The following is a 26,625-nucleotide window of genomic DNA, read 5'->3' on the forward strand; positions in this document are numbered from 1 at the left end:
TACAACGGACCAGATGTTCGCCATCCACCAGGTGTTGCAGAAATGCCGCGAATACAACGTGCCCACACATCACTTGTTCATCGATTTCAAAACGGCGTATGATACAATCGATCGAGAACAGCTATGGCATATTATGCAAGAATACGGATTCCCGGATAAACTGATACGATTGATCAAGGCGACGATGGATCGAGTGATGTGCGTAGTTCGAGTATCAGGGACACGCTCGAGTCCCTTCGAATCTCGCAGAGGGTTACGGCAAGGAGATGGTCTTTCGTGTTAGCTGTTCATCATTGCGTTAGAAGGTGTAATGAGGAGAGCGGGGATAAACACTAGGGTGCCAATGGAATGTATGGGGGAAATTTGACCATCGAATTTCAAAAACGGGTAGTGCTCAAAAGTTTCGTCTCCTCAGAAAAAGTCCCCATGCAAAATTTCAGCCCAATCGGACTTCGCTAAGGGGTGGCCCAAAGCGGTCAAAGTTTGGCTGTTTTGAAACACGAAAAATATCCCAAGGTAGGGATACATGAAAATTTCGAAATCGAATTTTTTTTTTGATGCCAAATGCCTTAAAAGTGCATGAAACGTCGAGATCTGGTGTTATCTCAAAAATTTTTTTTTGGAAAAAAATGACTTTTTGGACTTAGAAAATTTTTGAGTTGGGAGAGTGAAATGAATTTGAAATGGAGGATTTGAATTTAGTTGCTGAAATATTCATAGCAATAGTACTGGAACATGTCTTATATCATTGTTGGCAACTGCTAGCATATTATATATCATACTAGCTGTCCCGGCAAACGTCGTACTGCCTGCCTACTGTGTTTTTTGACATGCAGCTCCATAGGGACGTCCCCGGCGAAGTCGTCTGTATGGGAGCCCCCTGTTCCAGAGACCGGAGAGGTCCCGCACCAAGCTAAGAACCTTCCCCGGTCCCCAAAATTCCCACTTACAAAATTTCACACCGATCGGTCCAGTAGTTTTCGAATCCATAGCGGTCAGACAGACAGACAGACAGACAGACAGACAGACAGACAGAAATTCATTTTTATATATATAGATATCGTTAGGGTGGTTCACTTATTTTGCATTAGGGTGGTCCTTTTTGTAGAAAAATTTAAAAAATAAGATAATAGTATTAAAAAATCTCTTATATACCTGTAAGTCATTTTCAATGTTGAATATATATAATATTTCATTAGGGTGGCTCATTTATTTTTAATTAGGGTGGTTCTTTGAGATAGAAATAAAGAACAAAAAATATTTCCAGAAAATTTACCAGTCATATTTTTGTTTAGTTTAAAACCATGATGCTTTATTGGCATGTAACACTTTGTTGGGATATTCCTAGACCAACATGTGGAAAGGGCGTAGCAACCATTGCGAATTTCTGCTTCTCCTGTCCCTCCAGGGCGTATCCTCAATTATTCATGAAATCTTTTATTTTCTTTTTTAAATTTTGATTTTTTTTGTGCTTCACTTATTTTGCATAAGGGTGGTCCTTTTTGTAGGAAAATAAATAAATAAAACGATAAAAGTATTTGTATTTGTATTGTATTTTCCGTTAGGGTTGTTTTTTTTGGAAACTAAGATCAAAAAATACTTCCTGAAAATTCAACCAGGTAATACTTTTCGTATAGCTTCAAGCCATGATTTCCTGCAAATCTATCGGTGACTTATCTATAATGGGATATTCTCTAATTATTATCCCTCCTTTCGTTCTATTTCATTAATCACGGCATCAATATAGTAATTCAAACCGATTTCTATCTACAGAATTAAATATTGTGGTACGGACTACCAAAGAGATTTATTTACTAGAGAGGTTCATCTCATTGTAAGATTTTGAAAAGTTTTGTGAGACTAAATTCGAAAATTCTAGTAAAAATTTATTCAGCACGTTCTATGAGGAAGAAGAGTTTAGTTTGAATAGTAAAACTGTTTGTTGAACCCCTAAGATGAGGAAGTTTTTCATTATGCGGTATTTGCAGATATAATTTACTTTTGCAATGGTCATGGCCAAGCATGCCTGTACTGAGCAGATGAAATTTATGCTCTTTTGATTTACACCACCAAAATTATCGTATTTATGCAATCTTCCTATCTTAACTGATAGAAGGATGTTGAAATAATTTAAATGTCTTTTCGAACTGTCAAAAAACCTCAACGCAGTTCCGCACGGAGCGTTAAAATTCACCCGAGTAAAATTCTCTCCGTGTGCTCAGTGTGGTACTGCGGTGCGGTTTTTGACAGTTCGAAAAGACATTAAAATTATTTCAATATCCTTCTATCAGTTAAGATAGGAAGATTTTTTTAAATACGATGATTTCGGTGGTGTGAATCAATAGAGCATAATTTTCATACGCTCAGTGCGAACAAGCCTGGTCGTAGTAAAAGCGTAACGAAAGAGTGGGAACGGTTTCGTGATATTTACTAAAATCATGCTGATAGGTTTTTGGTACATTACATCGAATATATGTTCTGAAATTACATCTGATTTTTATTGAACTTTTATTTTTATTTTCTTTTTTGTTATTCCTCTGTGTAATATCAGTTTTCAATAAGAAGGATTCCGGAAGAGAGAGAGCACATAACACAGCGAAACAAAAATTAAATTTTGATCTGTCTCAAAAGCAAACTTATGTGTCTCTGACAGTTTTTGAGTCACTGAATCCGAATCCGGGCTCAGATTTGCTCCAGCACGTCAGGATTTTGAGCTATACCTCAATTTATAGGGCAAAATATGTGATTTTGGGCTTTTTTTACTGCAAGCCATCAAATATGGAAATTATGTTTTAAAGCAATCAAAGTGTAAATTGGTCGATTAACATCTAAACTAACGATTTATGCCAAATATTTCGTTTTACCAAATCACATTTCATAGTTTGTCATCGTGTGTTTAAATCCAACGTTTATTCTATGTTTTTGTTCGTCCCATTCGGTATGCTATATGGTAATCTTGTGGCTAAGGTATATTTTGTTTAGATAGATAGAAAGCAACCTACTGTTGTTCTTTCCCCAGCAACGTAACTGTGTTTTCAGAAATGAAGCAGCCCAAGGCCAAGAATCTTTTTAGAAAATATAAACAAAAAACTTTTGTTGCACATTATCATCGCCTATCAAGCTGTCATAATTTGGATACGTTTAAAATCAGTTTATTATTCCTTACTTTAAACCAGTGATCCTCAGCCAAACTGTTTTTGCGGGCCAAAAATGAATTTTGAAAAGAGACTGCGGGCCGCAAGTTATTCAAGAATTTATTTATCAGTTTATTTCAACAATTTTCAAGGCTCAACACAAAATACATTTGTTTGATTTTATGAAAAGTGTGAAGAAATAGCATTAGTTAAAAATCACGAATAAAAAGAAATCATTTTTTTTCATAAAATATTGAACGAGAGCAAAGAACTAAACAACCTGGAGGATGTGGAACTGTGAGGTTTTTTGGGACTTCTCGTGGTTTTTGAGAAATTTCAGAATGATTTGTTCGGATTTCAGAATTCTCGAAAGAAATGCCGAACAACTTCCTGGACATACTATTTTGGAAGCCCTTGATGATCTTTTTATTTGTTTTTTTTTTGCGTAATTTCTTACGAAGCCAATGAGGAAAAGTCTGCAGACATGATTTTCAAGCATTTGTTGCCGATTTGGAATAGATATTTTGAGAGGAATTCCCAAAAGTATTGCTAGGGAAATAAAAAGTATCTTGTCTCATCCCTGAAGGTTTTAGCGAAATTCCGAAAGTTTGGGCAACACTTCCTTTAAAAGAAATTGTAGGCAAAAATTCTGTAAAAAAAAATCGAATAGATTCTTGGTAGAAGTTCTGAATATGAAGTACTAGGGTAATTCGCCAATTGTTGAACGGTTAGTACCGGCATTTTGGTTTTCGTTTGTTTTTCCGTGCATAATTCCACTTTAGTTGAAAAATATCCAGTGAACGTCTAGATCTACTTATCCCTTATACTGCCCATTGAATTTGTATTCCCTTAAATTCCATTTTCTAAGAGAAAATAGAACATTTGTATGAGAAGTCTGTAACCCAAATGTTGAACGCTTCCTTAAGCTAGTCCATCCTAATGTTGGACGGTTCTCGCCAATTGTTGAACAGTTGAAGCTTTGTTCGTAATTGATGACGTATAACCCGACATCAACCTATCATTCACCTGTTTTTGTTTTGGCCACCAAACCCAACATAGACCCTACAGTTATCCGATGTGAGTCCAACAGTGGTTCAACATTTGATACAATTTGACCCGACTTTGACCCGACATCCGATATTTTTCACTCTGGCGGAATTTTCTCCGGGTTTTTTATGTTTTGTGCCCAGCTAGTCTGAGCTAGTGATAATTCATTTAAATGACAAGGAATCGCACATTTGAAGAGAGCTCTAGTGGTCTGAAATCGTTTTAAACATGACTAGATGCAAAAATGGCTGAAAATATTTGATTTGAAGCGAAAACGACAGAAGAAAAGTACACCCTTAAAAGCCCCTGAAACTCTCCTAGAAACCCATGGGACCCACTCAAGCCCCAAGAACACTCATGGAACGACCCTGAAATCCCTTAAAAACCCGTGGGTTGCTCCTGAGCCTCCTGGAACGCCTTGAAATACTCCTGGGACCCCCTTAACACTCTGAATTCCTCTTTAACACCTCTGGAACGCCCTTGAAACCCATTGAAAACCACTGGAATCTTTCTGATGCCCACTGGAACATCCACTACAACATCCCTGAGACGCCCTTGAAACCCCATGAAATGCACGGTTAGGTAAAGTGAAAAACAATTCTAGCAGTCATGCTAACATCGTAGATTATGCCAGTGTTCAACAATTGGATCATGGATGCATAATGATAGTGTGATAAGAAAAATATTTTTTTCAAATTAAATTTCAATGAAAATGTAATTTTAAACAATGTTAAACTGTTAATGACATCCTCCCAGTTCTTGTAACTATGGTGTGCCTTTGATATTTGTGGTCGATTTGCCCGCAAAGCTTATTTCGTTACAGCAATTTCTTAAAATTAATTTTAATAATTGTGCAGTTTTCATGTCATTAGCGGTACAAAACTTTCAATAATTTTTTTTGACGTAAAATTTGTATAATTTTGTAACTTAATTAGAGCAATATCGTGACCCACATGTATATGCATCTACATCATACGTTTACGTTGGATGAAAATTACTTAAGTAGGATTTATAATAAAATATTAAGAAAGTGTTCAACATTTGGGTAGTGTTCAACAATTAGCGAATTACCCTAGTATATACAAGAAATGTTTTCGCCAATAGATACAAAATGGAAATTGTTTTTTATTTTATTTTCGTGAAATTAAACAAATTTCTAATAACGAGTTCTGCCATAAGTCCCAAATTCATGGGCCATGGCAGGGAGGCTGTGAAAATTAGCATAAACTCATTATTTAAGCAAAACACATCGTTCTTAACAACAGTTTCGAATATTTTCGAATCATTTTTCGAAAAATTAGCCTTTCACAGTTTTTAAAACTTTCAAAAATCTTACTTCTTTTGAAAAACTCTCATTGATATTGGCAAAATCTCAGTAGTTAATATTCATTCTCATAAAAGTTTTAAAATAGCGTGAAATTTCTGATTTTCATTATGGAATTTATGAGTGGGCCAGCTACTAATACATTTCAAAATCAGTTCGCGGGCCAAACAAAACCTGGTGGAGGGCCGCATGCGGCCCGCGGGCCGCAGTTTGGTGACCACTGCTTTAAACCATAATAAAAATCTGGTCCAACATTTGTGTTGCGGAACAACCATTGCAAACGCTCACTTTTCTCGTCCATTCTGGGCATATCTCAATATATTATGCAAACTTTTCCAATTAACAGATAGAGGAGAGTCAGCTCTATCTGTTACTGGTAAAAAAATCCAGGGACATGAGAAGCAGAAATTCGCAATGGTTGTTACGCCCTTTCCACATGTTGGTCTAGGAATATCTTAACAAAGTGTTACATAAGGGATCATGGTTTTAAACTATACAAAAATATGACTGGTAAATTTTCTGGAAATATTGTTTTGTTCTTAGTTTCCATCTCAAAGAACCACCCTAATTAAAAATAAATGAGCCACCCTAATGAAATATTATATATATTCAACATTGAGAATGACTTACAGGCATATAAGAGATTTTTTAATACTATTATCTTATTTTTTAAATTTTTCTACAAAAAGGACCACCCTAATGCAAAATAAGTGAACCACCCTAACGATATATGATATATAATATGCTAGCAGTTGCCAACGATGATATAAGACATGTTTCAGTACTATTGCTATGAATATTTCAGCTACTAAATTCAAATCCTCCATTTCAAATTCATTCCACTCTCCCAACTCAAAAATTTTCTAAGTCCAAAAAGTCAATTTTTTTCCAAAAAAAAATTTTTGAGATAACACCAGATCTCGACGTTTCATGCACTTTTAAGGCATTTGGCATCAAAAAAAAAATTTCGATTTCGAAATTTTCATGTATCCCTACCTTGGGATATTTTTCGTGTTTCAAAACAGCCAAACTTTGACCGCTTTGGGCCACCGTTTAGCGAAGTCCGATTGAGCTGAAATTTTGCATGGGGACTTTTTTTGAGGAGACGAAACTTTTAAGCACTACCCGGTTTTGAAATTCGAAAATTCGATTTTCATTGGCACCCTAATAAACACGAGTGGGACGATTTTCACGTAGTCCGTTCAGCTGCTTGGTTTCGCCGATGATATTGATATCATAGCTCGTAAATTTTAGACGATGGCGGAAACGTACATCCTAAAGACTAAAGAGTGAAGCCAGGCGAATCGGATTAGTCATTAATGTGTCAAAGTCAAAGGGCTCCACCCGCCCGCCACCCCGAATTTTTATCGATGGTGATGAAATCGAGGCGAATGAAGAATTCATGTACTTGGGCTCACTGGTGACCAGGGATGCCATATATACAGATTTATCTGTATTATACAGATTTTCGAGCACCCGTACAGATTTCGTTTTATATGGAATACAGATTTTTGAGCCAGAGGGGCCAAAATTGGTATGAGATACAGATTTTTGAAAAGAGTGATACAGATTTTTCAAAAAATTATCTGGCATCCCTGCTGGTGTCCGCCGTCAACGACACCAGCAGAGAAATTCAGAGGCGCATTGTGGCAGGAAATCGTGCCTACTTTGGACTCCGCAGAACTCTACGATCGAATAAAGTTCGCCGTAACACGAAGTTAACCATCTACAAAACGTTGATTAGACCGGTCGTCCTCTACGGGCACGAAACGTGGAACCTACGTGCAGAGGACCAACGCACCATTGGTGTTTTCGAGTGGAAGGTGTTGCGTACCATCTACGGCGCAGTGCAGATGGAAGACGGGACTTGAAGAAGACGCATGAACCATGAGTTGCATCAGCTGCTGAGAGAACCAACCATCGTCTTCATCGCGAAAATCGGGAGGCTGCGGTGTTCGGGTCACGTCATCAGGATGTCGAATAGCAACTCGACTAAAATGGTTCTCGAGAGTCATCCGACCGGTACAAGAAGACGTGGTGCGCAGCCAGCTAGGTGGGTCGACCAAGTGGAGGACGATCTGCGGACCCTTCGCAAAGTGCGGAACTGGAGACAAACAGCCATGGACCGAGTGGAATGGAGACGGCTGCTATGTACAGCAGAGGCCACCCCGGCCTTAGCCTGATCGGTAAGGTAAGCAATCAAATTATAATATTCCCATTAATGGTTGATCAATCCTACTGTACATTTACATCTCAGGAATCTAAAATGGCGTGATTTGATGAGATAGCTTCGGTCACGATGTATGCCCAAGTAACCATGACGCTTTATATAGAGCATTATTTTCGCTTTATAGTGTATTATATGACATGTGATATAAAGTTGTTTTGTCATATAGGCACCATTAAAGTAAGTTCAAAGTCGAAAGTGGCGCTACTATTGTGGATTTAATGCAAGCATTACTGTGGTGATTGCTAAAGCATATAAAATGCTTGTACCTTATAGCTAATGCAATCAAATCGTATGGAATGCATACTTAATGCATCATGTCAAAAAAGAAAAAAAGTATGTTTTTCATTTTTCTATCTATTTTTATCTTCCGATACTCTCACTTTGATGTTTTTTATTGTATTTCGGGAATTGAACCTAGACTGCTGAAACTGACCACGATGAAACCCGGACGCGCTAACGCTGTGTGCTACGATACCATGTATTTTGCACCTGGAAAAATGTGCAACATAAAGCAACGTATACTTAGCTCGTGCCTTATTGAGTTGTGTTTTCAGCAACTCTAAAAAATGTGCCGAAGTCTGAATGCCATCAGTTATGTTACTCTCGAATATAAATTCGTCTGTGTTGATTCTGTTTTTTTTTTGTTTTCATACGTGCTCACTTCTAGCTAAAATACAATAAATAAGAAACAATACAAACAGCGCTTTAATTCTTCCTTTTATGAAATCGGGGCGTTATGTTAAATAAGGAAACCGATATCCCTCATAATTTTTGTTCCCTCAGCATCTGATTGTTTTCATGTCCCAACCAGAAACCCAAAAAACCATACATAATATAAATTTTCACACAGCAACAGCTGAGCATGATAATCGTTCCGCAGCAATCCATGAAAATTTTGGTTTGTTTTTCTTTTGTTTTGAATGGTTCTGTTTCTAAAAGTGTTTTACAGTTATTTTTTTTCGAACTGAGCGATATTTTTTCTGTTTACAACGATGGAAGCTTTAGTAAAGGCATATATAAAGTAATAAATGCTTGCATTATTGATTGCTATAAAGCTTTTAACATGGTAATGCAATGAAGCATTTAACAACGGCTCTATAGAACTATACAGAACTGTCAAAATCTCGTAATGCTTCAATGCTTTCATAATGTAGATTAAACGCTTCATTACTTGACAGATGTAAAATAAAAGTTATGTTGCATTAGCTAAACTATAATACGATTGAAATAATGTTATGATATAATGCTTGTGGTTACTTGGGTGGAGACTTCGACAATTTCTTAACTTTTAATCTTACCCAACGTTTACCAGGCTATTAAAAACACGATTTGATTTATCGCTAATATTGATTTGGTTCACTTTCATGATTCCACTATTTTATGTGCCGCATGCATGGGTTTAGGTTCAAATTTACGTGTTACCACTTCCGGCGGGAAGCCTGGAACTCATTTCATGACACTACCGATTGCCCCATATAAGGTCTCAGACTGTTTTCTTGTCAGTTCATCAGGTTACCAAAAAACGCCTGAAAAGCCGCGAATTGATGTGTTGAATGTTGCGGGACACTCGGAACCCGTTTCGGATCACTACCGGTAGTTTTCTAATGTGATCTGACACTATTTTCTATCTAACCCTTCGATAAGTTATTCAAAAATGATTTTGCTTCACTTCTCTATTTCATTACTTCTGGTGGAACACCCGCAACCGATTCCGGAACACTACCCAAGTAACCAGTAAGCATTTAAAATAGCATTTCTTCAGCATTATAGTAGCCTTTACGACAAGGCATTTAATGCTAATTAGCCGTATATGCGCCTATAGTGATACCTCACAGCAGGTTTTGGCCTTTAGGACCTTTAGGAACGTCGTGACGAAATGTCAAAGTAACGTAACGCCTAGTCGAGCAAAAAAAAAAAAAAACAAAAATAGATTGACGTCTGCTTCTCGTTCTCTCAGCCCGCTTCCCCGCTTCATCGTCCTTCCATATTCCAGCTGGTGCTAGGTGATACTTTTTGCTCATTTTTGTAGTGATGTGGGTTTGAACTTACGATTCGGAGATTGATCATATGTGCTCCTGATTCTGCTGCTCCTGATCCCCGATGCTACAGCTGTTCCGGTGGCGTGCGTTGATTTTATCGCCAAAATAAAGAATGATTGGATTACAGCTTCTGTTTTAACATCCAAAACTTATTTTCAAATAGATATTTAATTGTGGTAGAGCGTTACCATTCCTTCTTTTAGCTTCGGAATATGTTTCTTTCTTCCCTCTTTCAAACAATATTATGGCACACATTTTCCGACGAAATGATAATTGTTGATTTTTTGATGGACAAGCTCCCAATCCAATCCATTTGCAGTAATGTTTTCGTTTGGGTTTTTGCATGAGTGGGGGAAAATGAAAAAACAAAACAGATGCACTTATTTGTAAACAGAAGCATAGGCTCTGTAAGAGAGAGACAATATGTGTTGCCAAATGCGTAACATATCTCCCAGCCTTTTTGCTCCTAGCATTTATAGAGCAGTTGAAAAGCATTCTGATTGCTCCGAAGTGAAAACACCTCAAGCAGTTGAAATGCTAATTAACAGCCAAAAGCTTTTGAGCAGCACAGCTTATGCTAACTCAAGGCAGTTATGTATTCAAACTGCTTATGGAGGGCAGCAAGCAGTTCAAATTCATAATACGGGCTACTGTACGGCTTATTCAAATGCTTAGTGGTTACCTGGGTATTATCTAATAGTCTTAGATGTGGCGTGCGACTATTTTCTTGCTGACACTTCATCAGATTCTTAAAAAAGCCGCTACGGTTTGGTTCCCTTCTATATTTTACCACTTCTGGCGGGACACTCGTTACCAGTTCTGGAATACTATCGGTTATCCCAAATATGACCTGAGACTTTTTGCTGCCTAATAGATCATTGGGCTATTGAAAAAGCTCCGATTTAATGTGTCGCATTCATAGGTTCGGACTTTTATATTCGACCTTTTAAGGGCTGTCCATTAATTACGTAAGGGTTTATGGAGGGAGGGGGGGCGGTGAGGTTAAAAATCTTACGAGCCATACTAAAATTTTTGGGATCTCATACAAAAAAGTTACAAAGGGGGGTGGGGGTGTCGAAAAATTGTAAAATTTCTCTTACGTAATAAATGGACAGCCCCTTACGACGAGACACCCAAAATCGGTTCTCGGTATCGACTTGTTATCTCAAATATGGTCTGAGACTATTTTCTTGCTAACCATTCATCATTTAACCTAATAAATCATTTGATATATCGCATGTACTGGTTTTCTTGTACATTAGACCATTTCCGGCGGGACACCCGGAATCGGTTCCGTAGCAAATTTATATCGTCTGAGACTAATTTCTTACCAACTGTTAATCATGTTACCTAAAATTAGATCCCTAATGTGGTCTTAGCCGACTTTCTTGAATACTGGTCATCAGGTTAATTAAAAAACCGTGATTTGATGTGACGCATTCATTGGTTTAATCTGAAGATCAACCGGAATGAACTTCGGAAGCCAACAATCGTAGAAATATCAAGCTATCAATTCGCACCACCGTCCACCAACATATCAGTAGGGTTTGTGTTCTTCTTATTTTTTTCTGGTCAACTAGCACCGTTCGGCGCCAGCTATGTTTTACGTCGGCTGGGTCTAGGCGCTAAGCCTTAAATTTCGACACCCTGGAAGACAGCCACCGCACCTGGGACCCTACATATCGAGCCCATTAATACATGGGCCGGAATCTACGGCTTTACTTCCTATCCGATCCGAGGGAAGGTGTGATCAGATATTTTTGTCTCAGAAATACCGGCGTTGACTAAGATTGAACCAAGGCCGACTAGGGCGAGAGGCAACCACGCTTACCACTACACCTCCGACGCCGCTAGGGTTTGTATCCAACAACAAATCCGACAACCAAAACAAAAATTAAAATAGAGTTGCCAAATTGCAATGAACAAAACTGTGTAGGGTGACCAATTTTTTGAATTAAAAGTTTTCCCTGGTAATTCGACAGAAATAATTGTCGAATTAGCGGAGTTTTTCGGTATCGCTGCTTGAGTTTGGTTCAATTTTACATTTCACCACTTACGATGGGACGTCCAGAACTAGCTCCGGTACTGTACCGATTGGCCCTAATGTACTCTGTGACTTGTTTCTTGCTCGCTGCTAATCAGTTTTCCTAAAAAGCCGTGAACTGACATACCGCATTAATGAATATGGTTCATTTTTGCATTTGGCCAGTTCTGGCAAGATACCTGAAACCGGTTCCGGAACACTACCGATAGCCTTAGATGTGGTCTGAGAATATTTTTCAGCTGACTGTTCTTCACATTATTGAAGAAGACGCTATTCGATGTTCTGCATGCATGCGTTTGGTTCTCTTATCCATTCGTCCACTTCCGGCGGGACACTCGTAATCGGCTCCGCAACATTGCCGGTTGTCCCAAATATAGTCTGAAACTATTTTCTTGCTAACCGTGCTTATCATGTTATCGAAAGAGTCGCGATTTGATGTTTCGCACACATGGGTTTGGTTCGCAAAATATAAAATGGTTACTTTCAGCGGGAAACTCGGAACCGATTCAGGAGTGGTAGTTTCTAATACGGCCAGCGCATATTTTCTTGCCAACCGTTCAACATGTTATCAAAAAAGCCGCGATTTGATGTGCCGCATGCACATGTTCAGTTCACTTTTATGTTTGATCACTTCCGGCGTGACACCCGGATCCAGTTCCGAATCACTATCGGTTCAGATATGATCTGAGACTATTTTCTTGCTTACCGTTCACCGGGTTAACGAAAATGCCACGGTTTGACGTGTCGCGTGCATGGATTTGTGGCGTTTTCATATCTGGCACCTTCCCGGTACCGGTCCGGAACACCTAAATGGCAATAACTCCGGAACGGCTGGACCGATCCCAACCATTTTCAGTAGGAAACAATGGGGCCAGATTCTTCTTCTTCTTCTTCTTCTTTATTCTGATTGGTGGTGCTTTCTTTTGCGCACTCACCTTCCTATTGGACCGGCATCGCAGGTTATATGTCCAACCTATTTCTTTTTATACTCCGTGGAGTTTACAATTCGTTTCTTCTTTATCCTCTGTAGGTATTTAAACTGACAGTTGTGCGAGTTGTGTTATAGTCCGCAGACTTTACAATTCATTTTGTATGTCCGAAGACTACATTATTCTATTATAGTCTGTAGACTTACCCACTCACCCCTGGAGGGGGCCAAATTCCGCGTCGAATTAAAATTGATTGAGGCTTCCTGTCAAAAAGTGACGTGAGTTTATTTTGTACACACACGTACACATATACACAGACATCACCTCAATTCGTCGAGCTGAGTTGGTTGGTATACGTGGCTCGACCCTCCGGGCCTTCTATCAAAAAAAAAAAGTCATTCTTGGAGCATTTTCAGTACACTAAGCGTACGAGAAGGGCAAAAAATCAATTCACTAAAATATCAGTCGAGCCTCACTTTACTCGAACATCATCAAAGTTTCGCAATGATATGTAATCATTAGTTTGGTTTAGCAGCTGAGTGCGTAAAGCAAGCTGCGCTATCTTTTATAGTCGTGGATTAGTAACGTACGTATTAAGGTAAAATTTCAATACAACAATGCCGCTCACATTATCAAAGCTACTTACTACAGTCGACTCTCTACATGTCGATGTTCTACATCTCGATATCTTTCCCTATCTCGATGGTTTGATCGGTCCCTTCAGTCTGCACACATTTTACCTCTCTGTATGTCGATATCTCTTTATCTCGATATCTCCCTATCTCGATGTGATCTCGTTCGTTTTTGTTCTAGGTTTTCTCTCCATATGTCGATATGCCCATATTCACAGGTTGCTAGATTTCATTTTGTGGGTGCAAACATTCTGGGAATGCGAAGTGACATCTGTTTGTAGACGGTTTTTCCTAGTTACGGAGAGTTTTTCAATCTAGTGTGCATTACAAATTGGTTCTGCATTTCAATCTCTCTCTATCTCTATGGTCCCTTCAATATCGAGATGTAGAGAGTCGACTGTAATAGCTAATAACGCAATGAAAATAGCTATTGAGGATATTATGTTCCACTTATCTTATCATGCGAGTTATTGCAGAATGTAGAGTAGATTACACAGCGTAAAAAAATGGCAATGCAAGTAAATGTACCATAAATGCAATTTATGGGGCTATGTAGAGAATGCATACATTGCAATTTTTTTATCTCTATTTATGAGATATTTAGCCCGTCGCTAGTTCGTCTCAGGACACACCATCAGGATTTGATCCATTGCGCTTGGCAAGAGAGTCTCGTCTTTAACCATCATACCAGGTTCGCTTATAGTTCGATATATAGTTCTATTGCATTTCATTAAAACAATTGAGAATCAATTCCATTTTTGTTGTTTTGTTTTGGTTCTGCGTTCCGTCTCACTCCGTTTTATGAGCAGAATGACGTTTTAATCATTTCTGATTAAAAAAATGTACAGATTAGCGGGGGTCAAATTAAAAAGTATTCAGACTAGATACGGCCAAACCAACGAGGGTAGACGGTACGTAAATTTCAGCATATTTGTAGTTCCGTGTCAAAAATTGAGCTCAATCCATCAAAGCAAACCATAGTTACAGCATCTCAAACTTTGCCATATTGTAGGTATGATAATCGGTCTTTGTCCGATCAATTATGCACCGCAGTGTAAATAAAACAAAAATAAATTTAAACACCAATTCGTCAGTTTCGGTGGAATTGCATAGTTTTACACAATTTACACGTAAGCCGTAAATACTCGGGATGATCTTCTTTTCATAGAAATGGAGGTAGATGAACCATATGTATTCCGGCGATTTCTCTAATTTATCTGAACGTCTTATTGGAATACCGAATATATAATTAGATTTATAGTCTATGTGAAACGTACTTACTCTTTGATTTACGCTGAAGATCCCGACTCCATTTCACGCAACCGCGCACCTCAATTCTCCTTTTTAACTTTTTATAATAGCTATGGTAATCCATAAAATTTCAGTTTAAAACAACACTTTCGAGCGTCACTGTTAGTTTAGAATATAGTCCTGTTTGTTTTAGAATACAGTTCTGTTTGTTCATAATTCCAACTCACGCTGCTCGTTAACTGTAACGTACTGAATCTTCTTTACCTTCTAACGCACTTATAATAACAACAAGTTGTACCGCGTCAAACTTATCGTTTTCTGATGAAATATTGTTTCTTAGGAAGCAATTACCTACAGACTGAACCAAAGGTGTTCGGTTTAATTCCTTTGTGATAAGAACACAATACGATACTGATTGCAACGTCTAAACCGTTATCGATTTTTAATCGGCCGTTGGCTTTTTCTGATAACTTACATTTACTTTGCGGTGGAAGCCGGGCTGGGGGTGTGTCCAGTCCAGATTATCTCCAGAATCCACTCCATATTTATTATCATATGGACAAACAACTACGAGGTCTGTGATAACCATGGCTTTGGTCCCTATAGCTTATGAACGGTCCCCAATATCCAAGTCCAATCGATCAATAACGAAAACTTTCCCGCATGTGTTCGAAGTAAAAAAATAGGCCCCTTCAAGAACTACAAAAAAATGTTGGGTTTGATTTCCATGGGAATATAAGTGCTACAGAATGATGATGCTTAACTTTTGAGTATGAGAGATGTTGAGGAACGAGTCAGGTACCAAAAGAATCGAAGTGTCATTAGCTTCATATATTTGATTTTCTCTCTCCATGAAAAATTGAAGTTTAGCCCGAGCTTAACATGTTTTTATGCGCAGTGCGAATGCATGATTCCCGAAACGCATGCAAGTTCGGGGAAAATTTTGGAATGCGATTATCCAAAGCTCAGGAGCTTCAGGATTATTTTTTTACTCCAGAGTGGGGATGATTGAACATGTAGTGCACATGTATTGTAATGAGAGTTGATGTGTAGGTTGAATTCATAGGATATAAAATTCGCTGCGCTGCCGGATCCTTGATTGTAGAGTTGTGACTTATTGTTAAAGTGATTTAGAAAAATACTTGCTTGCAGTTTAAAGTGGAAACATAGTGTGCAGTGTAGGAAGTGTCTATGTTCAATCACTTTTTACAATATTAACCCGCAAACACTCGGGACGATCTACTTTTGACAGAAATGCAATATCTTCTTTGTATTAAAAGATTTTACCTCGGATTTTTTTTATAGTCAAGGGGAATAGTTGTTCTAAGAAATGCATGGTACCTCCCCCCTTTGCACCCTCCCACTTTTGCGGGGAAGCGAAAATACGTGGCTTTTTTAGTATTTTTTTTTAATTCTACATGTTTTTGCTGAAATTTCATCGTTTTGCTAATCATCAATAGTTTTCACTGATCCTAGACATGCAATGTATTACTACCCATCATAGTCTGTTGAAGTTTTGATCCCAGAGCTATTCTAAGGCCTCCAAAGTACTCCGAAGTTTGTAACACAAATCTAATATTCTCAACCAAATTTTATACACGATGAATGATTACAGAACATTGTCTACGGTACTCAAAAAGCCTCAAAGCACCCCTAGAAAATTTATGGTACATGAATTGGGTGGTCTAGGTCATCCAAACTACTATGGAATTCATTTTCTTAAGATCTAAAACATCTACCATCGTTTGTGTTCACTCTGTCCAAGAAATTTAGTCACGTTAATGTCCATTACACCTCACAATGTAACACACACACACACACACTTGATATTGTGGTAGTTGGACATTCCGTGAAATACAAATGGCCTCCAAAACACTTTGAAGTTTGGCTTACGATATCTACATACTTAGTTGTGAAAATTTCTCGTGGAATGTAGTCTATAGTGCTGGTGGAACCTCAGTGCACATCTATAATGCTTTTGGTACATTCATGGGATATTCCAGGCTTTTCAAACTATTCTGGAATTAGGAACTTCAAGGTCTACAGGCTCTACTCTTGTTTTTATTCACTCTATTGGCATAATTCTTTCACGATTGTGTCTGTTGCACCTCATTATATTACGAGTATCTGTATTTGTTGCTATTTGGGTGTCCACTGGCATACAAATGGACCCAATGTATTTTGAAATATGGGTCGCAATACAAACAATCTTAGGATATTTTAATTGTAGCGAATGCTCGCGGAATATAATCTACGCTACTATTAGAACCTCAGGGTGCAATTCTGATAACTTAGCGACATTCACTTGGTGATCTAGGTCATCCAAACTATTCTGGAATTAAGACATTCAAGCTTTACACTCTTGCATATCTTTACTTTATTCGTCCACGATTACCTATGTTGTATCTCGTAATGTTTTGAGTATTTCTTTGTGTTGCTTGTGCATCCACCGACATACAAATGATCTTTATGGTATATGAAAGTATCGGAAATTACCCAAGCATTCCTCTAGGCGTTCCTCGGAAATTCCTCCAGGAGTCCCTCAGAAATTCATCGTGATGTTCTCCGAGAACATCTACGAGTTCCAAGGGAATGCCTCAGGACTTCCCGTAAAAATTCTTCAGGAGTTTCCCAGCAGTTTCTCGAAAGTTTATTCAGGAGCTATTCTGGAATTCCTTCAGGAGTTTCTCAGGAATTACTTCAAGAACTTTTCGAAAAATCCTGCAGGAGTTCCTCGGAGAATTCCTCCAGAAATTCCACGAGGATTCCACGGGAGTCCTCAAAAGATTTCTCCAGGCATTGCCTTAAAACTCTTCAAGGAAATTTTCTCAAGAGTTCATCCAGAAATTTCTCCTGGGGTTCCTCAAAGAAGTTTTCCAGGGATTCCTCCAGGAATTTTCTTAGGAATTTCTCCAGGGATTATTCTAGCGATTTCTCTAGAAATTCTTTCAGGGATTTCTTCGCGAATTCCTCCATGGACTCATAAAGGAATTCAGTCAGGTATATCTCCAGGAATTTTTCAGGAGCTCCTTCAGGAATTCATCCAAGATTTCCTCCAACAACTAATCCAGGGATTTCTTCAGGATTCAAGGGATTCTTCCAGAAATTCTTCCAGGGATTCCTCCAGAGTTTCCTCCAGGAATTCTTCCAGGGAATACTCCAGAAATTCCTCCAGAGAATTTCTCTGGCTAATCTTCCCGGGTAATTTCTCCAGAAACTCCTCCAGGAATTTCTTCATGAATAACAGCTAATTTATGTATGAATTCATCAAGGGATTCCTTCAGAAATTCCTCCACGGTGTCCTCCAGAAATTCTTCCAGGAGTTCCTCCAGGAATACCTCCGGGAATTCCTCCAGCAATTCCAACAGGGGTACTTCCCAGAATTCCTCACAGGGATTCCTCCTTAAATTATTTCAGGGATTTTATCAGTCATTCCTCCAGGGATTCCTCCAGGAATTCTTCTTGGATATAGTCCAGGATATATTCCAGAAATTCCTTCAGCAAATATTCCAGGAGTTCTTTCAGGAATTACACCAGGAATTTCTCCAGGAATGACTACAGGAATTACTACAGGAAATCGTCTAGGAATTGTTCCGGGAAACACCCCAGGAATTCCTTCAAGAAATATTCTAGGAATTCCTCCAAGAATAACTGCAGGAATTTCAACAGGAATTGCTGTAGGAATTACTACAGGAATTTCTCCAGAAACTCCTTCAATTCCAGTTCTTGCGGGAAATACCTCATGTGAATTACAGGAAATAATTCATGAAATCCTCCAGAAATTCCTCCAGAAAATAAAAATTGAAAAAACTAAATTCTAAATTTCCTCGCAGTTCAAGGAAATCCTTAAGAAATTCCTCTAAGAATTTCCCTGGGAAATTCTTTAATAATTCCTTCACAAACTACTACACGAATTCTTGCAGAAAGTACTGCAGGAATTCCTTCAGGGTATTCTCCAGAAATTTCTTCAAGAAATTCTTGAAGAAATTCTCGGAAGTATTCTTGTAGGAATTCTTGGAGGAATTCCTGGAGAAATTCCTAGAGATTCTTGGAGGATTACCTGAAGGAATTCTTGGAGGAATTCCCGGGGATATTCCAGTAGGCATTTCTGAAGGAAGTTCTGAAGGTATTTATTGAAAAAGCCTGGAGGTTTTCCTAGAGAAATTTATAAAGGAACTCCTGACCAAATTCCAGGACGGATTCTTGGAGGAATTTTGACATAAATATTGGAGCAGGTCTTGGAGAGATTCTTATTAGAGTTCATGTTGGACTTCTTGAAAGAATTTCTGAAAAAAAATCTTGAAGGAATTCTCGGTGGAATCCCTGGAGTTGTCCCGGGAGTATTTTCTTGAGGAATTTCTGGAGGTTTCCTGAAGAATCTAGGAGGTATTCATAAAGGAATTTCTGGAGGATGTTTTAAATGAATTTTTAAAGGAATTTCTTGAAAAATCCCTGGAGGAATTTCTAGCGAAATTTCTGAAGGGATTATTGGCAGATATCTCTGGTTCTCTGGTAAAATTCTGGGGGAAGGTACAGTAGGAATTTTTGGAATTCCTGGAGGGATTCTTGGAAGAATTCTAGACAGATGTCTTGGAGGAATTTCTGGATGAATCCTGAAGGAATTTCCGGAGTAGTTTCTGGAGGAATTGCTGGATGAAGTTCTGGAGGAACCGCCGGGGAAATTTCTGTAAGAATCCCTTGAATCCTGAAGAAATCCCTGGGTTAGTTGCTGGACGAAATCTTGGAAGAACTTCTGAGGGAGCTCTGGAGGAATTCCTGGAGGAATACCTGAATAAATTCCTGGATGAATCCATGAAGAATCCATGCAGGAATCCCTGGGGGTATTCCTGAAGGAATCCCTGGAACTTCTAGAGAAACCGCTAGAGGAATCCCTGGAGAAATTCTTAGGAAAATTCTTGGAGGAATCCCTGGAAAATTTCCTGGAGGAATTCAAGGAGAAATTTCTGGAGGAACTCTTGGGAAAAGCTCCTTGATGAGTTTTTAGGGAATGGAAGAAGAAATCTTTGTGGGACTCCCGTGGAATCCTCGGGGAATTTCTGAAGGAATTCCCGAGGAACTCCTGCAGGATTTTTCGAAAAGTTTTTGAAGTAATTAATAAGGAACTCCTGAAGGAATTCCAGAATAGCTCCTGAATAAATCTTCGAGAAACTGCTGGGAAACTCCTGAAGAATTTCACAGGAAATCTTGAGACATTCCCCAGGAACTCGTAGAGATATTCTCGGATAATATCAGGATGAAGTTCTGAGGGACTCCTGGAGGAATTTCCGAGGAACGCCTAGAGGAATTCTAGGGTGATTTCCGACACTTTCAAATACCATAAAGAACATTTGTATGTTAGAGGATGCACAACCCAGCTAACACAAAGTCTTATATGATGTTGGATAGGATGCCAAAGTGGAGGCCATATGCGTACATGCTTCCATTTAAATGCGTGTAAAGTGTGCGTATATCGCCTCCACTTTTGCATCCTATTCAACATTATATGCGATCATGTGTTGACTGGGAAGTAACACAAATACTCAACAAATTATGAGGTACAATAGAGGTAATCGTGGAAGAAGTACATCGATAAAATAAAGATATACAAGAGTAGGGCTTGTAGAGCTTGAAGGTCTTAATTCCAGAATAATTTGGATGACCAAGATCGCCAAGTGAATGTCGCTAAGTTATCAGAATTGCACCCTGAGGTTCTAATAGTAGCGTAGATTATATTCCGCGAGCATTCACTACAATTAAAATATCCTAAGATTGTCTGTATTGCGACCCATACTTCAAAATACATTGGGTCCATTTGTATGCCAGTGGACACCCAAATAGCACACGGTGTGTCTGGTGGACAACATTAATTTAAAAAAATCGGTATCGTTAAGACACCCACCAAACGAAAGCTAAGGGTCCCCCCTTTCATTTGAGACTTAAAGTAGAAAGTTCTATCGGCGGGTCTAGAACAATTTTTTTTTTTGAAAAAATATGATATTTTTTCATTTTTTTTTTCGAAGAACACATTTATGACAAAACACTGTTTATCCATTGCAAGCATGATTTTCCGACGATATATTTTTTATATTATGTTTATTATTCTTCACATAAAAGCACAATAGTCCCATGTGAATGGGAAATCCAGCAGATGACAGTTTTGTGTTTATGGACAGTGTGGTGAAAGTACTAGAACAGTGAGTATAAAATCGAGTTATATGCTGTTCCTTTGAATTCCAATCTAGATTCCAATAATGTGTTTGCATCCTATGACAGATGCGTATACGTCTTTAGAGTCTCGAATTTGACTGGCACCAGCAGGTCACCAATCGACCACCTTTACAGCATATACCGTCATTTGGTTCTTCAGATTTGTGTTCTTGAAATTTCAGGGTGTGACTTCGTTATACAGGGTGACTGGTAATTCGTGTTACACCCGAAAGGAGGTAAAAGTAGACCATATTTGCAGCAAAAAATTGTTCTACAGGTAGGGTCGGAAATCACTGCTAAGTGAGTTATTCAAAAATTAGTGTTATTAATCTACCCCATCTTTAAACATCTCTAACTCAGAAACTATGAACCGTATAATCAATCTTAGCGCATGGATAGAAAGCCTAAAGCTTTGTCTTTTAATGCTCTTTGGACAGGTAATTGATAAAAAGTCATTTAAGTGCAGAAATTTTGACTTTTATGTAAAAAGTGCCTAAAAATGTACCTCCTTTTCACCTTTTTTGATAGTTTACTCGTGAAAAACGTGATAAATGTGAGAAATGTTCTTCTACAAAACATTCATTTTTTGATACGCTACCAAACTGTCCTTTGGTGCAACATTGTATCTTTCATAATTTTGTCACAATCTTGAATTTAAAATTTTGTGAAATAAATCAATGTTTTTATTGTAATACTGTCTGGCAACCCTACACGTTTGCTTGCTGTTGGTCATCGTGCGCATGGCAACGAAGTCCAGCGTCGCGGCGGCGGTCATCGTTTGACAGAGCCAACAGTGAAAGGCAAATTGCGCGCAATGTTTATGAATCAATCTCAAGGCATCCTTTTCTTTGGGTGAAGATTCAATTCGCCTAGATGCCATACACCCAAACCTAGACCCAAACCCACTCACTGGTGGAATTTAGCGAGATCATACCGCTGGGTGGCACCGTTTTAAGGGATATTCAAACCTACGGGCTGAGACTGGGTCCGGGCCGGGGCCGCGGCCGAGACTCGATAGGGCTTTTGTCGCTTCGTTCTCACTGCACACAATGCTCACCGGGCTATAGCGCCTGCGCACTAGCAATTTATGTTGCGCGAACGCACGCACAGTATGAAGTGGTTGTCATTTATTTTTGTTTTTGTTTCTGCGCACTTTCTGTGTTTGATGTACATTCATCCAGAACTTTCTTTTGTTATTTCTACAGAAATCTGGGATTCCTCCAGCTTTTTTTATGATTTCCCTTGGAGTGCTTTCTGGGACTCTCCCGTAGTTCTTTCTGGAAAACCTCTAATGAGATTCTTCTAGGAGTCCTTCCTGGTATTTCTCCAGCTACTCCGTCTGGGTTTTTGTCCTTGAGTTCTACTAAAATTTCTTCTGGGATACTTTCAAGAACTGGTTTAGAAATTTTCTCCAGAAATTCCTCCAGGAGTAGCTTCCCGCAGTTTATTTATTTTCAGTTCAACGGGAAGCCCTCCTGAAGTTCCTGAGAGTGAGTCCAGGAGCTCCCCAGGCATTCCTCCAGGGCAACCCCAAAAAATACCAAGGGAATTTCTTTAGAATTAGCCCAAGAATTCCTCCAGCATTTGTAGTAGAATCACCCTAGGATTTTACTGGGAATTTCTCCATTATAACTCTGGAAATTAATTCAGGAGTTTTCCAGCAATAATGCATGCTTCTCTTCAGAATTTTTCCCGAAAATTATTGAAGGACTCATGGGATTTCTTCAGAAATTCCTGCATTAATACCACCAGGACTTCCTCAAGGGATTCCTCCAAAAAATCCTCCACGATGTCAACTAAAAATTCTTCCAGTAGTTCTTCCAGGAATAACTCCAGAAATTCATCTCGAAATTCCTCCAGGAATTTCTCTTCAGGAATTGTGGAAGGGATTTCACAAGACAATTTTTCAATAAATTGCTCCAAGACTTTCTTTAAGAATTCCTGCAAGGATTTAGCTAGGGATTCCTCTGACGATTCCTCTAGATTTTTTTTTCCACGGTGTCCCCCAAGAATTTTTCCAGTTATTCCTCCATGAGTTCCTGCAGGAATTCATCCCGCAATTCTACCAGGAAATCCTGCAGGGATTCCTCCAGGAATCCAACCATAAATTCCTCCTGTAATTGCTGCAAGAGATTCTCTAGAGGTTCCTCCAAATATTCCTCTAGAATTCCTTCCAGAATTTCTCCCAGGAAATCATCAAGAAATTCATCCCAGGAAATCATCAAGAAATTCCTCTAGAAATTCCTTCAGTAATTCCTCACAGAGTTCCTCTAGGCAGCATCCATTTATTACGTAACGCTAACATCGAGATTTTTATACCCCCCCCCTCCGTTACGCTTTTTTGTATGAAAACCCACAATTTTTGTATGGACCGTAACGCTCGTCCATACTAGAGCGTTACGTAATTTGTGGACGGTGCCCTAGGAATTTCTACAGGGATTCCTTCAAAAATTTCTCCAGAAAGTACTCCAGGCATTTCTCTAAGAATTACTTCTTGAATTGCTCCATAAATTATTCCAGGAATTCCTCCAGAAACTACTTCAGGTCTTCTCCAGGAGTTCCTCCAAGAATTCCACCGGAAATTCCTCAAGGAATACCTCCAGAAATTCCATCAGGCAAGTCTTCTTGGAAATACTCCAGGCATAACTCCAAGAATTTCTCCGTGAGTTACTCCAGGTATTCCTACAGGATTCTTACAGATGTTTATCCAGGAACTACTGCAAGATGTCCTCCATTTTTTTTCCAGGAATTCCTCCAGTGATTCCTTCATAAATTTCTCCAGTAAATGCTCCAGAAAATTCTTTAGAGATTCCTTCAGAATTCCTTCCTGTATTTCCTCCAGGAAATCGTCCAGAAATTTCGCCAGTGATTCCTTTAATAAATCTTCTATGGATTCCTCCAAGAGTTCGTACAGAATATCCTTCAGAAATTCCTCCAGACATTCCTCCAGAAAACACTCCAGGAATTCCTCTAAGAATTTCACCAGTGATTTCTTTCGTCCAGAAATTTCGCCAGTGATTCCTTTAATAAATCTTCTAGGGATTACCCCAGGAATTCCTACAGAATATCCACCAGAAATTCCTCCAGGCATTCCTCCGGGAATTCCTACAAAAAATACTCCAGGAATTCCTCCAGGAATTTCACCAGGAATTACTCCAGGAATTCATCCACGAACTTTTCCAGAAATTCCTCCAGGAATTTCTCCGAAAATTCCTTCAAGAATTCTTTCAGGAATTTTTCCATAAAGTCTTCCAGGATATACTCCATGAATTACTCCAAGAATTGCTTCAGGAATAACTCGAGGAATTCCTCCAAAAATTCCTCCAAGAATTCCTTCAGGAATTCTTCCATAAAGTCTTCCAGGAAATACTCCATTAATTACTCCAAGAATTACTTCAGGTATAACTCTAGGAATTCCTCCACGAATTGCTTCAGAAATGATTCCAGAGATTCCAACGGGAATTCTTCCAGGAACTACTTCAGGCTGTCCTCAAAAGAATCCTCCAGGAATTCTACAAGGAAATACTTACGGGATTCCTCCCAGAATTCCTGATAAAAATACCTCAAGGAAATGCTTCAAGAATTTCTTCAGAAAATCCTTAAAGAACTCCTCCAGAAGTGCCTCCAGCCAATCTTTTAGGAATTCCTTCACGATTTTTTTCAGGAACTTCTCCAGATATTGCTTAGGTTTATCTCCAGGCAGGGATGGGAACACTCACTTGGGAAGAGTTACACTCACTTGCTTTTTTCTCAGCTCAGAAGCATGCAATCAAGAAATGATGTATGGACGACTTTTGCCTTGTGGTTTTGTCTAAAACTTTGCCGAATAAAGAAGGGGTCGCACGAGCATACCGAAGTCGTGGGAGAGCTGGGAAGGCAACTCTCCACGAGGTGAATGTAAATTACACTCACCTCGTGGAGAGTCGCTTTCACAGCTCTGTCACGACTTTGGGATTCGTGTGTGATCCCTACTCCGTTCGGCAAAGTTTTAGACAAAACCACAAGGCAAAAGTCGTCCATATATCGTTTCTTGATTGCACACTTCTGAGCTGAGAAAATAGCAAGTGAGTGTAACTCTTTGCAAGTGAGTGTTCCCATCCTTGTCTCCAGGAATTCGTCTTGAAGAACTATTCCAGAACGTACTCCAGGAGTTACTCCAGGATTTCCTCAAGAAATGTCTCTAGAACTTCGTTCAAGAATTCCTTCGGTTAACTTTCCAGGAGTTCCTCCCGGAATTATCTCAGGTACAGTATTCCTTAAAGAGTTACTACAGGGATTCCAGGAATAGCTCCAGAAACTCCGTTAGAATTTACTCCAAGGATTCCTCCAGGAATCACTCCAGTAATTCCTCAAGGTAGGATGTCATCCAGGAATTTCTGTAGGAATTCTTGGAAAAATTTTTGAACGGATTCTTGATTGAAATCTTGAAAGAATTCTTGGGGAAGTTCCCATAGCAGTTTCTGGAATAATTTCTGGAGGATTTTCAGGGAGAATTCTGGAGTGATTTTTGGGGAAGATCCTGTGGGAATTTCTGGAGGATGTCCTGGGAGAAATCCTAGAAAAGTTTATTTAGGAATTCCTCCCAGACTTCCGCCAAGAATTGCTTCAAGAATCCCTCTATGAATTTCTCCAAAAATCCCTCGAACAGTTCTTCCTGGAATTTTTTAAGAAATTTATTCAGGAATTATTTTACAAACTCGTCCAGGAATTCCTTCACAAATTCCTCCAGTAATTCCTTCAAAAATTCCTCCAAGAATTTCTCCATGAATTCCACCAGGAAATCCTCCAAAAATAACTTGTGAGATAGCTCCAGGGATTCCTCCTTGAATTCCTCCAGGTATTCCTCCAGTGACTCTTTCAAAAGCTCCTTCAAGGCTTACTACAAGTATTTCTCTAGGTATTCCTAATGAAATTTCTCCAAGGAAATCCCCCAGGAATTCTTCCAAGACTCCCTCCAGGTATTTCTTCAAAAATTCCTCCAGGGATTATTTTAAGAGTTCCTCCAAGGATTCCACCAGGGATTCTTCCAGGGAGTAATTCCTGAAAGAAACTCCGAAGGAACTCCTGGGAGGAATTCTTAGATAAATTTCCGGATGACATCCTACCTAGAGGAATTACTGGAGTGATTCCTGGAGGAATTCTTGGAGTAAGTTCTAACGGAGTTTCTGAAGATATTCCTGAAAAAAATATGAAGCGCTTCCCAGAGGAATCCCTGGAGTAGCTCTTTAAAGAATTCCTGTACCTGAGATAATTCCGGGAGGAATTCCTGGAAGATTAACCGAAATAATTCTTGGAGGAAATTCTAGAGACATTTCTTGAGGAAATCCTGGAGTAATTCCTAGAGTAGGTTGTGGAATAGTTTTTGGAGAAAGCCTTGAAGTAATTCAGGGAGACATTCTTAGAGTGTTTCTGAGATTAATTTCTGGAGGCCTTCCTGGAAAAATTCTTGAGGAATTTCTAAAATAAAACCTTGAGAAGTTTCGGGAAGAATTTCAGGACGAATTTTTGGAGATATTCGTAAGCAATATCTGGAGGAATTCCTGAAATAATTCGTGAAGGAATTCTTAAAAGATTGGAGCCACTTCTAAAGCAGCTCTTTACAGAATTTCTGAATAAATTCTTCAAGCATTTCCTTGAGGTATTCCTAAGAGGAATTCTGGGAGGAATTCTGGAAAAATTCCGGAAGGTTTTTTTTTGACGAATTCCTGGAGTAATGCAAAGAGAAATTATGGGAATTCTTGGATTGTTTCCAGGAGGAATTCTTGACGGCTTTCCTGGATAAATATCG

General features: G+C 38.9%; 1 protein-coding gene across 1 annotated transcript in view; it reads right to left on the reverse strand.

Moving 5' to 3' along the window:
• The window catches only part of LOC134288531 (uncharacterized), a 29,055-nt gene extending 14,104 nt beyond the window's left edge, over positions 1-14,951 (reverse strand). The window contains exon 1 of the mRNA XM_062853648.1: positions 14,661-14,951. The gene's annotated coding sequence lies outside the window, so the exon portion shown is untranslated. The remainder of the gene's footprint in view (positions 1-14,660) is intronic.
• Between the last annotated feature and the right edge of the window lie 11,674 nt (positions 14,952-26,625).

Source organism: Aedes albopictus, chromosome 2 (genome assembly GCF_035046485.1).
Source record: "Aedes albopictus strain Foshan chromosome 2, AalbF5, whole genome shotgun sequence".
NCBI lineage: Eukaryota > Metazoa > Arthropoda > Insecta > Diptera > Culicidae > Aedes > Aedes albopictus.